A 266-nucleotide genomic window follows, 5' to 3' on the forward strand; every position below is an offset into this window, starting at 1 on the left:
ATGACCTGAAAGATATTATTAGATTATCATCTTTATTATTAATGACACAGAAACAGATTACGTTATCATTACTATCGTTTTACAAAGATTCTTTCGTCCCGTTAAGTTGCTAATTTCATCCATCGAGTTACGTTGGGAAAGACGATGCTAATAGAGTGTACGGCAGAGAGAATGATGAAATGTGATACAGACACAAACATCCAGTCTTTCTTTCTTTCTCATTTTATCTCATCCTTTCTCTTTTTTTCTTCTTCTTTCTCACCCTT

Source organism: Penaeus monodon, chromosome 21 (assembly GCF_015228065.2).
Source record: "Penaeus monodon isolate SGIC_2016 chromosome 21, NSTDA_Pmon_1, whole genome shotgun sequence".
NCBI classification, from domain to species: domain Eukaryota; kingdom Metazoa; phylum Arthropoda; class Malacostraca; order Decapoda; family Penaeidae; genus Penaeus; species Penaeus monodon.